The sequence below is a fragment of the Nicotiana tabacum genome, chromosome 8, assembly GCF_000715075.1.
Source record: "Nicotiana tabacum cultivar K326 chromosome 8, ASM71507v2, whole genome shotgun sequence".
Taxonomy (NCBI): domain Eukaryota; kingdom Viridiplantae; phylum Streptophyta; class Magnoliopsida; order Solanales; family Solanaceae; genus Nicotiana; species Nicotiana tabacum.
The window spans coordinates 74,372,950-74,387,281 of record NC_134087.1 but is presented as its reverse complement, the minus strand read 5'-3'; the positions used below and the strand labels follow the sequence as shown (position 1 = coordinate 74,387,281).

Genomic DNA, 14,332 nt, shown 5'->3' with positions numbered 1-14,332 from the left:
CAATCATCATAAGAAGACCCAAAGACTGAAAAATCATCCATGAAAACTTCTACAAATTTTTTCATCATATCAGTAAAAGTGGCCATCATGCATCTGTAAAAACTGGCCAGTGCATTACAAAGACCAAATGACATTCGCTTGAAATCAAAAGTACCATAAGGGTACGTGAAAGTCATTTTCTCCTAATCCTCTGAGCATACGAAAATCTAGTTGTACCCTAAATAACCATTGAGGAAGCAATAACACTCATGCTCAGCCAACTTGTCCAACATTTAGTCAATGAATGGAAGTGTGAAGTAGTCATTGCGAGTTGCTTTGTTGAGCCTTCTATATTCAATGTAAACTCTACATCGTATCACAGTGCGAGTAGAAATTAGCTCATTTTCTTTTTCATTTTCCACCACAGTCATCCCCAGGGACACACATTGTACTGGTTTTACCCAATTGCTACTAGAAATATAAAAAATAATACCTGCATAAAGCCACTTTATTACTTCCTTCTTCATGACCTCCTTCATAATAGGATTTAACCTCCTTTGTTGCTCAACAATGGGGTGGTGTCCATCTTCCAAAAAAATTTTATGCATACAAAATGATGGATTGATTCTGTTGATATCAGCAACTGTCCACCCAATAGCTCATTTATGCTCACTTAGCAGCTTTTCTTCTTGCACATTGGTCAAGCTGGATGAAATAATCACCGGCAAAGTTTCAGAATTCCCCAAGTGCAGGTGCATTGGAAGAGGCTTGAGCTCTAGCTTTAGAGCTTCTTCAACAGATGATTAGGAGGGGTTAGAGTAATAGGCCTATCCAACTTCTCAAATCTCCCAAGACCATGGACATACTTGCAAGACATGTTAAGAACTTGCTCAATTTCTTCCATCATCTCATCTTCACTTTCTTCTTCACCCCCCATCAAAACTCGTTTAAGGGGGGGGGGGGGTCAATGGGACTCATATGAGGCACCAAAGAAGTCACATTACTTTCCACTACAGAAATCATGGATAATTCTTCATAGAGGGCTGGTAAATTGAGTGCTTTATAAACATTGAATACCTCCACTCTATCACCCACTCTCATTGTCATCTTGCCTTCACACACATCAATAATAGCTCGGCCCGTGGCTAAGAATGGATGCCCCAAAATAAATGGGACTTTTTAATCAGGCTCAGAGTCCAAGATAATGAAATCAGCACGGAATATGAACGAATTCACTTGAACTAACACATCTTCATTCACTTGAACTAACACATCTTCATCTTCATTCGTACTGATTCTACGCACCTTGGTTTCCACCCAAAGATAAGTTTGGGTGGTTCCTCCAGTTAGGATTGTAAGTATTCCCATACTGATTTGTCTGGCCCCTATTTGCATTACCCACAAAACATAGAGACTCTGGATTAGCTGGGCATAAGTCGCTCATGTGACCCTCTCTACATACTTCATAAAATATCTGAACCTGTTACACTGGCTGAGCTTGTTGCTTGTTAATAACCAAGGTCATCTTATTGACTAGGTTGGCCAATGTGGTAACTTGCGGTGATAATGCAGAAACAACGTCTAACTCGAGGACCATGCAGATTTTTGAACTGTATGTCTCCATATCTCCTTGACAATAAGGATTGCTTTTGGATAATTTGTTCAATAATGCATAAATATCATCGAAGATTTTCTCTAGCACTTGACCTCCCGCTGCAGCGTGCACTACAATCTTTGTCTCTAGATGTAGCCCTTCTATAAAGGTATGAGCTAACACTTTATTCGTCTGGTTGTGATGAGGACAATCTCTGAGCAACCCCTTGAACTTCTCCCAATCTTTATATGAAGACTCCCCTGATTTCTGTTTGAAAGCTACTATATCACTTCTAATCATAGAAGTTTTGCCTGAAGGGAAGAACCGTGCCAAAAATTTTCTTGCCAGATCATTCTATGATTTGATAGAATTAGATGGTTCCGCCTTCAACCACCGCTTTGCTTCACCAACAGAGAGAATGGGAACATTGTGAGCCTCGCATAGTCTATAGTGACTCCGTTAGTGATATAAGTATCACTAATCTCCAAGAAGTTCAAAATATATTGTTGTGGATCCTCGTATGGAAGACCTATAAACTGCCCATTTACATGTAGTAAATGGATCATGCTCTATTTTAACTCAAAACGCCTAGTGATTCTAGGCTTCACAATGTTGGAGGTGACATTGGCAATGATAAGCATCGCCACCTCCTGAACAGCTATATGTTGCTCCTCTACCATGTTCACAGGTAATTGAACAAGTGCCTGAAGATTATCTGTGTCCCTTGCTTCTCTCAACCTCATATGAAATGTTCTCTCAGGTTCGGGGTCAAAGCCTTGAAGTCTATCCTGGCTTCTGACCATTCGCATTCAATCAAAGTTCCTGACAGTAGAGCAACCAATAAGAAACGTTAGACTTGACGAAATAAATAACTAAAGTAAAAGCTAGTAAAGTAGTCAATATTCAAGTTCCCGGCAATGATGCCAAAAACTTATTGCTCACAAACGTACACGTAAGTATACGTGATCGTACAAGTAATAAAATGATAAGTCAAGTGTCGAACCCACAAAGAGTTGTGTTAACTACCCACTAGTTTCACCAAGATTATTATCCAATTGAGTCAACCAGAGTTCAAAAGTGTGATTATCTTAAGCAATAATTGTAACAAATAACTAATTAATCAAGCAAAGAATAGTTGTTGTGTATTCAGTAGAGATGGATATTCCGGGGTTGTGATCGATTCACCAATCCTATTGCGTTCTAATTAACTCTCCCTTTCATACAATTCGCTCATGGTTTCTAATTAATCGAATAATTGCTATCGTAGTATTTCCTAAATTACTACTCGCCTATTTAAAATAGATTAACGCCTATATTCCTATGAAATCAATCTATTAAGAATGCATTAAAATTAAAATATTCAATTGAGCATGGTGACTAGGTATATTCCTATTCTAACCACAAATATGCCCCTACTCATAGTTAAGATCATGCCCTCTTTAATTATTCTCTAATCTAGACATAGATTTCCCAAGCATCGTATAGATAGTAAATAGAATCCAACTGTTGGCCAGACAATTAAGCAATTAATCACAGAATTGAAGAAACAATCATATATTAGCAAATTATAATCAAGGTTAAGTCAACTTCAAACAACAATATTCATGGCTAAATCACAACCCCAAAACTTATGGATTTTAGCCACTCATGATAAAATAAAAATAATTTTACAAGTGCTGAATAGGTTAAAATACTAAGAAAGATGAAGAAAAGCTGAGAATTCTTGCTCCCAAGTGTTTCGTGTGTGTATTTTCCTCTCAAAGTGGCGTCTACCCTCCAAAATAGGTCTAGACTTGCTTTTAAACAAGTTGGGGTGTCTTAGGTTGAAATAACCTTGTCCCAGTCGATGTAGGACACTTTTTCGTCACCCAGAGCCCAGGGTAGCATGGGGCGCTGGCCCTGGCGCTGGGAATTTTGTGCTTCTGGATATTGCGCCTCATGTAGTGCCCCACGCAAGCCTTTGGCGCTACACTGTGGCAATTCTTCATTCGTTTCCTTTTTGCTTCAGTTCGTGCAGCTTCGTCCCATATTGCCTCGTAATGATTCCTACACGTAAAAATACCACGAATCACAAATTATTACATTACACATCCTAAATCTACGAAACATGAGTAAAATGCGAGGCAATATGTATATACACATACTTTAAGACGAATATCAGAAAGATTGGCCAAACACAATTTATTTATCAAATATTGCAAAAAGTACTTCTAAAATGAATTGTCCAAGCAATTTTTTTTTTCTTCAAAATAAGTAGATTTTGACAGCTTGGCCAAACGGGCTCTTATACTAGGTGTGCGGTTTTTACACCAAAATCATACCAACATATAATTTCAAAAATAATAAATATTAATATTAAATTCTATAAATGATTGTTCGGGTATATCGTGGAAACTTTTTGGTTCTAGCTTATTGATACGTTCGAGAAAATTAAATGTGACTAAATAATAGAAGTTCATATGCGCATGTTATGCATTTATTGGATTGTGTTAGATATCGGAAGTAGGTAAGTCTTTACGTTCAATAATCACTATCCCCTTTATTCATTTCCATTCTCTAATCTCTCAATGTCTTTTAACATTTTTCATAAGAAATTTACCTTCTGTATTCGCAAGGAATAATGAATATGCTATTTGTATGTTCTGTCTCTGTCAATTTTGATTATTTAAATATGGATTAAATGGTTAAGAAAACAGCTAACAAAACTTTTGTTAAAGGAGTAGAATACTTCAAAGTACATAATTGTTAATCATTATCAAGTTAACAACAGAAAAATTATATGAATTTCACACGATAAACTTAGAAGCAAATTTAATATTCACACCTCAATCTCAAACAATTTGAAATGACTATTTTAAATATAGTCCGTAATGATATTTTTTTTACTTCTAAAACATTGATATCACTCGTAAAATAACTTGATAATAGTTTCATCTTAGCGCATTCAATTGATAAAAATAAGTTTGATATCATAAAAGTTAAGACTATCTATTTAAAAAATGTCTCCGACTAAGGTCCTACAACAACAACATACCCGATAAAATTCCACTAATGGGGTCTAGGGAGAGTAGAGTGTACGCAGACCTTACCCCTACCCCGAAAAGGGTAGAAAGGCTGTTTCCGGGAGACTCTCGGCTCAACAGGAGAGACAATAATATCGGGAAAAAAACAAAAGAAAAGGCATGTAACAACAAAAGATGCCAGAAAGAAAATAACTACAACGAATAAGTGAAAGGATAATCACACAAAACTATGCAAAATAACAATGTGAGCACAACATAAACCGCTAACAAACCTAAACAAAACTCTATCAGACTACCCGTTACAATGAGGGAAGAACTCTCGACTACCTCCTAAACTACCACCCAAATGCTCGACCTCCACATGTTCCTATCAAGAGTCATGTCATCGAAAATCTGAAGCCGCGCCATGTCATGCCTGATCACCTCGCCCCAAATACTTCTTAGGCCACCCTCTGCCTCTTCTCGTACCTACCAAAGTCAACCGCTCACACTTCCAAACTGGTGCATCTAGGCTTCTGCTCCGCACGTGTCCGAACCATCTAAGCCGCGCTTACCGCATCTTGTCGTCCACAGGAGCCACACCCACCCTCTCCCAAATATCTTCATTCCTAATCTTGTCCAGCCTAGTGTGCCCACACATCCATCTCAGCATCCTCATTTTTGCTACTTTCATCTTCTGGATATGTGAATTCTTGACTGGCCAACACTCAGCTCCATATAACATGGCTGATCTAACTACCGCTCTATAGAACTTACCTTTGAGTTTCGGTGGCACATTCTTGTCACACAGGACTCCAGACGCTAACCTCCATTTCATCGACCCCACCTCAATACAGTACGTAACATCCCTGTCGATCTCCCCATCTCCCTGGATAAATGACCCTAAGTACTTAAAACTTTCTCTCTTGAGGATGACCTATGAGTCAAACCTGACTTCCACATCTGCTTCTCCCGTCACGTCGTTGAACTTACATTCCACATATTCTGTCTTAGTCCTACTCAACTTGAAAGTGTGATGGGTCATCACTTGCTTTTAAATTAAAATTTGTGTTTCCGAGGCCTTAAAAACCTCATGTAGCATCACCTCAATTTGCGTGCAAAGCCCGGGCGCATAACCTGAAAGCTTATATGTGAAAATCTGTGAAAAATGATAAATTTTGACTGTAAAATGAGTTAATTTGACTTCGATCAATATTTTGGGTAAACGGACCCGGACCCATGATTTGACTGTCCTGGAGGGTCTGTAGGAAAATATGGGACTTGGGCATATGCCCGGAATCGAATTCCGAGGTCCCAAGCCCAAGAAATGAATTTTTAAAGAAAATTATTTTCTGAAATTGTTTAAAGTAATTTGAAATGAAATTTGATTAGAACATAATGGTATTGAGCCCGTATTTTGGTTCCGGCACCTGGTACAGGTCTTATATATGAATTAAGATGATTCTATGGAATTTGGTAAAAAACGGATGTCATTTGACGTGATTCGGACCTAAATTGCAAAAAAAATTATGTTTAAGAAGTTTGAGGAAGTTCTTTGGTTTTGAGGTTTAATTAATTATTATTAAGGTTATTTTGGCGATTTGATCGAACGGATAAGTTCGTATGATGTTGTTGAGTTAATACGTATGTTTGGTTAGGAGCCCCGAGGGCTCGGGTGTGTTTCGGAAAGTTTTGGACTTATGAAAAGTTGCAGGTTTTTGCTGTTCAGTGCCCAGGGATTTTGTTCTTCGCGTTCACGTGGGTCCACTCGCGAACGCGTAAGGCAAATTTCCTAGGAGCCAAACTTCTTCTTCACGAACGTGAAGCTGGAGTCACGAACGCTAGGCTAAGGAGGGATACCCTTCGCAAATGCGACACAACTCACGCGAACGCGATGGCTAGTGAGCCTGGGCAGGGGGAAGGGCATTTTACCTACGCGAACGTGACCCATTGGACGCGAACGCGAGGCTCAAGGAGTTTCTTCTCCGCAAACGCGAGTCGTCTTCCACGAATGCGAAGGCTTATCAGGCCTAACCCATCGCGAACGCAATGAGTAATTTCGCCCAGTTATTTTAAAAGACTAGAACAGTAGCCATTACGGGATTTACACCAAAACTCATAACTTCTTCATCTTAACTCCAAATTGGGCGATTTTTGAAAGGGAATTCCACTATCAATTCATAGGTATGTAATCTTAGACTCATTTTCTTCAATTTTCATTAACACTCATTAAATTTCTAGGCTTAAATCATGTAATTAAGGGTAGAAAATTAGGAATTTGGGTAGAGTTAGGGCTTTTTGATTATTTGTGATTTAGACCTCGTTTTGGGGTCGGATTTGAAAATAAATTACATATTCGGGCTCCTGGGTGAATTGGTGATCGGGTTTTGGTCCGAACTTCGTGTTTTGACCAAGCGGACCCGGGGTCAATTTTTGATTTTTTGGGAAGAATGATTAGAAAGCTATAATTAAGCATTGGAATTGGATTGTTTAGCGTTTATTGATGTTATGAAGTCGATTATGTATAGATACAATAGATTTGGAGCCGAATTCGAAAGGAAAGGCGCTGTTTGAGGCTTGAGTTGGTCGTGGAAGTTCGAGGTAAGTGTTTGGTCTAACCTTAATTTGAGGGATTAGGATTTGAGTCCTATTTGCTATGTGGTAATTGGTGAGTACGACGTATAGGCATGGTGACGAGTATCTATATGTTGGTGTCTAGCATGCCCGTGAGTCTTTATATTCTGATTATCATAACTTCGTTGTATCTTTCATGCCTTGGTGATGGTTTCTATTTGTTGTATAAAGTTTGTGGAAAGAATAGTGACCTATGAACATTGAGGAGCGTTGGCTCAAGTTGTATAACAAATTGTGAAAGTATAAGTGACAATTGAACTTTTAGAGCATTGGCTCGAGTTGCGAAATGAGTTGTAAAGGTATAACTGATAATTGAACCTCTAGAGCATTGGCTCGAGTTGTGAAGTGAATCGTGAAGTAAAAAAAAATGAGAAAGAGAAGAGATCATTATGTTGTCACCCTTGCCGGGCTATTATTAATGGAATTGTTATCTCCCTTGCCAGGATGTTGATGTTATTGATGTTGTTCCCTTGCCGGGATTTAATTGTTGACTTGTTTCTCCCTTGCCGGGATTCTTATTGCAATTTCCTTTATTTTTGAAAGGCGATTCCACCACCAATTCATAGGTATGTAATCTTAGACTCATTTTCTTCAATTTCCATTAACACCCATTAGATTTCTAGGCTTAAATCATGCAATTAAGGGTAGAAAATTAGGGATTTGGGTAGAGTTAGGGCTTTTTGATTATTTGTGATTTAGACCTCGTTTTGGGGTCGAATTTGAAAACAAATTACATATTCGGGCTCGTGGATGAATGAGTGATCGGGTTTTGGTCCGAACCTCGTGTTTTGACCAAGCGGACCGGGGGTCAATTTTTGACTTTTTGGAAAGAATGATTAGAAAGTTATAATTAAGCATTGAAATTAGATTGTTTAGCGTTTATTGATGTTATGAAGTCAATTATGTATAGATACAATTGATTTGGAGCCGAATTCAAAAGGAAAGGCGGTGTTTGAGGCTTGAGTTGGCCGTGGAAGTTCGAGGTAAGTGTTTGCTCTAACCTTAGCTTGAGGGATTAGGAGTTGAGTCCTATTTGCTATGTGGTAATTGTTGAGTACGACGTATAGGCATAGTGACGAGTATCTATACGTTGGTGTCTAGCATGCCCGTGAGTCTTTAAATTGTGATCATCATGACTTCGTTGTATCTTTCATGCATTGGTGATGGTTTCGATTTGTTGTATAAAGTTTGTGGAAAGAATTGTGACCTATGAACATTGAGGAGCGTTGGATCAAGTTGTATAACGAATTGTGAAAGTATAAGTGACAATTGAACTTTTAGAGCATTGGCTCGAGTTGTGAAATGAGTTGTGAAGATATAAGTGATAATTGAACCTCTAGAGCATTGACTCGAGTTGTGAAGTGAATCGTGAAGTAAAAAAAAATGAGAAAGAGAAGAAATCATTATGTTATCACCCTTGCCGGGCTATTGTTGATTTAATTGTTATATCCCTTGCAGGGATGTTGATGATATTGATGTTGTTCCCTTGCCGGGATTTAATTGTTGACTTGTTGCTCCCTTACCGAGATTCTTATTGCAATTTCCTTTATTTTCTTGCCCTATTGTTTGTGATTGTTGTTTGGGTGAGAAAGAGAGTTAAAGCACGAAGGGTGATGCCGTGCATTGTTTGTTTTGTGAGGAAAGAGTGTAAAGCACGAAGGGTGATGTCGTGTCGCACGATGTACCATTCCGTGCCTATCATATTGATTTCATGGTGAGGAAAGAGTGTAAATCACGAAGGGTGATATCGTGCCGCACGATGTACCATTCATTTCCTATTGTATTGATTCTTATGGTGAGGACGAGAGTAAAAGCACGAAGGGTGATGTCGTGCACTTGTCCTTGATTTTCCTTAATTCTTGCGGATAATTGAGTTATGTTATCCTTTACATTTATTTACTGATTTTCTATTGTTACTTGATTTTATTTCGAGGTTATAGATTCCATTACCCTATTTGCCTTGTGATAGTTGTTTGGGTGAGGAAGAGCGTAAAGCACGAAGGGTGATGTCGTGCATTGTTTTGGTGAGAGAATGTTAAAGCACGAAGGGTGATGCCATGTATTGTTTTGGTGAGAGAGAGTAAAAGCACGAAGGGTGATGCCGTACACTTGTCTTTGATTTCCTAATTTTTATTGATAGTTTGCGTTATGGTTTCCCTACACTAAATTGTTGGTTTCCTGTTGATACTTGTTGTACCCCGCAGCATGATTTCCCCTTTTCTATTTTCAATTGAACTGTGGTAATCCTCATATTTATTTGTTGCTCTTCTGTTACTACTCAATGTTTCCCCGCAACATATTTTCCCCTCCCATACTTGACTGTATATGACTGTTTCTTTTTGTACTTCTTTTCCCCTGTATATAGTTAAATTGCACAAGTTTATTCGGTAGTCTGGTCCTAGCCTCGTCACTACTTCACCGAGGTTAGGCTAAGCACTTACCAGCATATGGGGTCGGTTGTGCTGATACTACACTCTGCACTCTTTTGTGCAGACCCCATTGTTGTAGACTTCAGACCGCAGTGGGATTGCTGATTCTTGCTCATCAAGCAACCCGAGGTAGTCCTGCAGGCATCCGCAGGCCTTGGCGTCTCCTTCTATCTACCTTCCTATTTCTTATATGTATTTCCAGAGAGAGTGTTGTATTTAATTCTTTCAGACCTTTATATGTAGTATTCTTAGACCGTCTGTGAAACTGTGACGCCAGTTCTGGGTAGTCGAGACTCAAACAGTTGTAATAGATATTCATGTTCAGATGGCTTATTGTTTTCTTCCGCTTATGTTATATTCCGTTGTTTAAATGTTATTTCTTCGTAATTGTTAAAGAGAATAAGATTTGGTAAAAAGGTAGATGGTTCAATAATTGGCTTGCCTAGCTCACATTAGTAGGCGCCATCACGACTCCCGAGGGTGGGAAATCCGGGTCATGACGGAAACCTTTAGACTCCAGGGCCTACCTCCATACCTCCAGTCTCCCATTAACGTCGCCTCGCGTCTCATCAATCAGAACTATATTATCAGCAAACAACATACACCATGTCACCTCTCCTTGAATATGGTGTATCAGTGCGTCCATCGCCAGAGAAAATAAGAATGGGCTGAGCGCAGATCCTTCGTGTAACCCCATAACCACCGGAAAGGCTCTGAGTCACCTCCCACGGTCCTATCCCAAGTCATAGCTCCATCATACATATCCTTTATCGCCCTAATGTAAGCCACTGACACACTTTTCACCTCCAGACACCTCCAAAGGACGTCCCTAGGGACCTTGTCATATGCCTTCTCTAGGTCAATAAACATCATATGTAAATCCCTCTTCCTATCCCTATATAGTTCCACCAACCTCCTAATAAGGTGGATAGCTTCCGTAGTAGAACGACCCCGCATGAACCCAAACTGGTTTTCCGATATAGACACCCCCTCCTTATCCTCCCTTCCACCACCCTCTTCCAAACTTTCATTGTATGACTTAGTAACTTAATACCCTTATAGTTGTTACAATTTTGGATATCCCCTTTGTTCTTGTACACTGGAATCATTGTACTCTACCGCCACTCATCATGCATCCTCTTTGTCCTGAAGATAATATTAAACAACCCAGTCAGCCACTACAAACCTGCTCTACCTGCATATCTCTAAAACTCTACTGGAATCTCATCTGGTCCGGTTGCTTTGCCCCGACTCATCTTACCCATCGCACCCATGACCTCTCAACTTTAAGCGCCTACAATACCTACAGTCTTGGTGACTCTCGGAGTGCCCCAATTGTACTAATACAATGTTTCCATCCCGCTCTTTATTCAGAAGTTTATGAAAGTACGACTGCCATCTTTGCCTAATTTGGGCCTCTTCCATCAATACTCGACTGTCTTCGTCTTTAATGCACATCACTTGATCCAGGTCACGAGCCTTCTTCCCTCTCGCTTTGGCCAACCGAAATAACTTCTTGTCCCCACCTTTGCCCCCAAGTTACTCATAAAGCCGACCAAAAACAACAGTCTTAGCCTCTGTGACCGTTAATTTCGCCTCCTTCCTAGCCTCTTTATATCTTTCTCTATTCGCTCTCTTCTGATCCTCGTCGGTGCTCTCTACTAACTTAATGTAAGCCACTTTCTTGGCTTCCACTTTACCTTGGACCACTTCATTCCACCACCAGTCACCTCAGTGCCCGCCAGGGTAACCTTTCGAAACTCCCAACATCTCTCTTACTGCCTCCCTTATACAGTCCGTTGTCGCCGTCCACATAGCGTTAAAGTCCCCACCATTCTTCCAGGCACCCATATTCGTCAGCCGCCCCTCCAACTCCTACACATTATCCTTCGACAAAGCTCCCCACCTGATCCTCGACTGACCCCGTACAAATCTCTTTTTCCTCTTCATCAAGATACTGACATCTATCACTAGGAGCCTATGTTGAGTTGCGAGGTTCTCACTCGGGATCACCTTGCAATTCTCGCACAACCCCCTATCACACCTCCTGAGAAGAAGATAGTTAATCTGAGTCTTAGCTACCATACTCTGGAAAGTAACCAAATGTTCCTCCCTCTTCGGAAACACAGAGTTCACGATCACCAACTCAAAAGCTCTAGCAAAATCCAATAGTGAGGTAACACCTCCGTTCCTATCACCAAAGCCGAAGCCACCGTGCACCTCACCATTGCCACCAGTAGACGACCCAATATGACCATTGAAATCCTATTCTATGAATAGCTTCTCTGTAGGCAGAATACCCCACACAACCTCATCCAGCGCCTCCCAGAAGCGTCTTTTAACCTCCTCGTCCAAGCCCGTTTGCGGCGCGTAAGCGCTAATGGCATTCAGAGAGCTCCCTCCAACTAATACCTTAATCACCATCAATCTGTCATTCACCCGTCTAACCTCTACCACCGACTCTCTAAGCTCCCTATCCACCAAAATGCCCACTCCATTCTTGCCCTTCACGACTCCGGAGAACACAATTTATACCCGTCTACATTCCTCACCTTGGATCTTACCCACCTAGTCTCCTGCACACATGCTATATTGACCCTCCTCTTCTGGAGAATCTTCGCCAGCTCTATAGACTTACCCGTCAACGTCCCTATATTCCACGATCCAATTTTCAACCTACATGCTATCTTGTTCCCTTTACCTCTTTTGGGCCTTGTCCCACCCCCTGACCCTTGCCCTACCCCCTCCCCACCACTCGACCTTCCCGAGGACATAACCCTACTCTGTCATTACAAACCACAGTCTCTATACCTACGAAGGTTTAAAAATGAAAAGGAGAAAAAAAATACTACACAGAACAAAAAAGGGAGCAAATAGTAACTATAAGCCCACTAGACTAACTAGACTAGTACGAAATACTAGGGCAACAAAGTAATTAACATAGGAGACAGAGAAACAGGAGGCGGGAGGTACCAATTCCCGCGAATAGAACCTGAAACTCTCGACTTGGTATACTCCCAATGCTGCGGAACCTGGCGTATAGCTGCTACTCTATTGCTTGTGCACGTGCACCTCCCAAAAGTGATACCTGCAAAACATGAAAACACCCACAGAACCAAGAAAATAGGGGGAGAAACAAACCCAGAAATGAAAACCAATATCTTCTTCAAATTACCCTTAAAAGCCAAAAATCCCTTTTATATCTTTTTGAGATCATTTTTAAAAGAAGAAAAAAAAACACTCGGAAATGAAAACCAGTATATTTTTGAAAAATAATCCTTAAAAGCATAGAAAAATACCAAGAAGGAAATCAATAATCGTTAACACTCTAAAAATGATTCAAACTTTGTATAAATGGAAAGAAGCATATTTTCTTAAATTTTGAAACAGTTTTGTCCAAACGTCAAATGCAATAGAATAACTGATATGAATGGAAAAAAAATATGTGCAAGGCAATTGATCGTTGGTTAACAAACGGAGAAGGCTTAACAGAGTGATTGTTGTATGGTTATGGAAGATAACGGCGCCGACGAACCGTTGCGATGTCGGCTGCGCATGCAAGCCCTTTCAAGATATCTTCTTTTCCGTATGATTCACTCTCGTGTATTCCGATGATGCTGCTTTCCAAGTTTTTGGAATATAAAGAATTTGAGAATTCAACCAGTAATTCTCACGAAGCCGTAAAATTGAGCAAGTACCAAATGAATTTATATATATATTGAAAAGATAATTGATAGTCTGTATGATATAGTACTATAAAAAGATAGTAATAAGAGATCAGATGCCTAGAATCTGGAAAAGTAAAAACTCAGAAATCCCTCCGACTAAGGTCCTATTTCTATTTATTAAAATTAGAATGCCTCAAGCTGAATACACATATGATTATCAAAACGTGGTGTCTAGATTTAAATACTGGATAATTAAAGTCGTTTGTGTATTGGGAAAAAACTGAGTTTATATTAAAAGATGATGTGGCATGACACGTGGATTAGTTAAATGGTCAAAGCGCAGCAATTGACTAAGAGGCACGGATGGAAACAGCCACGGGAAGAAGAATTTAAATAGGCACGAGACGACGTATAGATACGAGTCTCGTACCAATTTAAATTATCTACAGCCAACGGATATAAGGCATTGAAAGCAAAGATCTGGTGACAGAAAGGAGTCCAAATTCATTATTAAATACTTGATACGTTATGAAATCGGTATTTAATAGGAATGATTGTATAACGGCTTATTTAATATCATTTATTACTCATGATTATATTATTAAAGCTGAGGCTTCATTCCTTTACCTAGAATTATCTATAAAAGGAAGAAGTATCATCATTTGTAAGGACACGGAATACTATTGAGAATTTATTGAAATATACATCTATTTGCTTCTTTACCATCGTTCTCAAAAGTATTTTATTTTTGTCTCCTGATTATCAGTAACCCGAATTTCTTTTTAGCTTTGACCAAAGACTCAGATTTTTGGTTAAACAAATTGGTTCCGTTACCGGGAATCTGATAATCTTTCCTTTTAAGCTACATCTTATCTATTGGCGTCACCATGTCAAACAACAACGCCGACAACAATAGTAACAACACATTGGGAAACCATGAGAATCAAATACATCAAAATCAAGATAATGTTCCCTCTCCTCCAAATTCACCACGTCAATCTTGTGAAGGCACTCCTGTTACTGAAT

At 39.6% G+C, this 14,332-nt stretch overlaps 1 non-coding gene across 1 annotated transcript; it reads left to right on the top strand.

Moving 5' to 3' along the window:
- The first annotated feature begins 1,766 nt into the window (after positions 1-1,766).
- On the top strand, positions 1,767-1,873 carry LOC142163748 (small nucleolar RNA R71). The gene has a single exon (XR_012694677.1). It is a non-coding gene; the product is annotated as a small nucleolar RNA R71 (small nucleolar RNA).
- Positions 1,874-14,332: the final 12,459 nt, after the last annotated feature.